The 2,500-nt window shown below is 40.0% G+C and overlaps 1 protein-coding gene across 1 annotated transcript in view; it reads left to right on the top strand.

Annotated features, from left to right (window-relative positions):
* tecpr2 (tectonin beta-propeller repeat containing 2) overlaps nucleotides 1–2,500 on the top strand; it is a gene marked incomplete at both ends in the record, with an annotated part of 98,068 nt that overhangs the window by 8,011 nt on the left and 87,557 nt on the right.

Here is a 2,500-nt window from a genome sequence, read left to right as displayed (position 1 = left end):
GGTGCTGAGTACCAAGTATCTCATCTCATGGCCCACCAAGTATCTCATGATGCAGCAGTTAAGGTGTTGATACCATTCAGCACCACATACAGTATCTGTGTGAAGCTGGCTTTTCATCCATGACAGCTCTGAAAACAAAATATAGGGCCAATTTGAAAGGTCACGATATTGGTGTTATTTCAATAAATTTAAACATGGCCCATTTCATGACTATTTTGTTGGGGCGAGGGGGGGGGGGGGGGGGGGGGGGGGGGCCGCCAAAGGGGGGCCTGACAGAAAAAGTTTGAGAAGCACTGGGCTACACTAATATTATAGTATTAAAAAAAACTGATGAGTTATATTCATTAAAGAAAGTTGATTTAATAAAAATAAAAAGACTCATTTAATCAGATGAATCACTTTATTCAAATTGAGGATTTAGTTTGAGGATATTTATATAAAAAAAAGGGAAAAAAATGTGATTTTCTTTTATTTTATATTTATTTTATTATTATTAAAAACGAAGGTTCGAACGTCCATTAGAAAAACCCTGAAACCTAAAAACAGGCTTCGGGGACAGCCCCAGTGTACGCGCGCGTGTGTGTGTGTGTCAAGTCAAAGTGTGTCATATGTCATTGTCACAAACGGGTCAATTGTGAAAAAAAGGGAGTCCGCACGTGAAATCAAGTTTAACAAAATTATTTATTTAGACCTATCTAAACAAACAAAGATTTAAATAAACAAAGAATATGTGTATGTATAAAGATCAGTAATGAAAGCGTGTGTGTGTGATAAGAGAAAGGTGAAGTGTGGTGCATGTGGTGTAAGTAGTAGTATTCCAATATGGTATCAAAGGGGTAGAGGTCAACCCTGGGCCCCGTTCCCCGTACCTGGATAACTGAGTTAGCCGGATAATTTCCAGTCTAGTCTGACTTAAGCCGGACCTTTCCATTCCCCGACGCTCGATTGTCCAAATCACCATGACAACAGATCAAAAAGTTTGAGCCTGGTCGAGAGCAGGTTAACTTCAGTTAGCCGGATGAACCATGGCCACGCCCCCGCAAAGAAGTGACAGCTCGCTTCCTGAAATGATTCTCACAGTCTAGAGATCCCATTTATACCATTCTGAATTATGTTTCTGTGCTTCGTTTCCTAGAGGGGGCTTTTGAAATGTATAATAATAGAACTAAATGCTGATAATAAATCATATTGAGCCTATAGATTTACTTTGTCCTAAATAAAATAATGCACGTCATATACGGCGCTCGGAGTCGCGATACACGCTGCATGTGGTTATTTTAATAACGCGCATTGCAAATGTGAATCCCGCGGGGATATTTTTAATGAATGAAACCTATCGGCCGTTTGGCTCTGATTAGTTTCATATATTCTCCGCTGTAGATTTGCTTAACGGAGCGCCCGGATTGTGTTTCATTCAAGCATAAAATTTAAGTGTCTATGCGTGGATTGTGGTTTTTGTGTGATATTGTAACTGGGATTAAAATGTCTGATGAGATGCGCTGTTTGACGGATTTGAGAAATTGAATGAGCCGTTGACGTCACATTAATGCATTTGAGAATAAAGAGATAAAACTTCATTCAAAAGAAAAGATATTCTAAACACGGGTCTCTCGTCATTAATGGATAAACAATGAATATATCCCGTCTGGCACAGTGGTGCAGCGGTAGTGCTCAATCCTGGCAACCGGGCGACCGGTGTTCGAAACCAGCGTTTCCAATATAATTTTTTGGAATATAATATTAATGATTATACGCAAAAGTAGCCTAGTTTTAAGTTAAAATATTATAAATCTACATGCATTGAGGATGTCATTCTTTATATAGCTCTCAACGTGCACCAAATTGAATTATTCCTACATTGCAAAAAGAAGGAAAAGACTAGGAGAAGTGGGATTCGAACCCGGGACGTCTGCGTGAAAGTCAAAACCACAAACCGTGACACCACAGTGCAGATAAGTAAAAGATCCACCATACATCAATCAATGGGTAAGAGAGCCGTATCCTTATTCTGTATAACAGTTTAACTAATTATTTTCGCTAGCAAGATCTCATTTGATTATTCAATCCATAAACCTACTGCCAGCAGGCAAGTTTAAAGAAATATAATCTGATTGATTGGGGTAATGAGGGACTTAAAATTAGCCTATAGATAACGCATTTAACTTGTCGGCGAGGCTATTGAGCCGTACTGCAATCTGTTAATAAAGTTTTAAATCAATTAATCAATCAATGCCGTTAGAAAATCAGGATCTCTGCTATCGATACGTGCTGGCTTTTCAACTGAAGCGCGCGCGCACTTATCCTGGGTCTCAAGTCTGGTTAGAGTTAACGAGACTGAATCCACCTTCGAGGAACAGGAAAATCCCGGCTTCAAACATCGGGTTAACTGAATCTGGATAATGGGACTCTTGATCGACTTAGTTGAACCAGGTACGGGGAATAGGGCCCAGGGACACATATCTGCATGCAGGCAGCTCTCTCACTGCCCAGGTGAGACGAT

This window comes from Notolepis coatsorum, assembly GCF_963971535.1.
Source record: "Notolepis coatsorum genome assembly, chromosome: 2".
Lineage (NCBI taxonomy): Eukaryota > Metazoa > Chordata > Actinopteri > Aulopiformes > Paralepididae > Notolepis > Notolepis coatsorum.
This window is presented reverse-complemented; position numbering and strand designations above follow the sequence as displayed.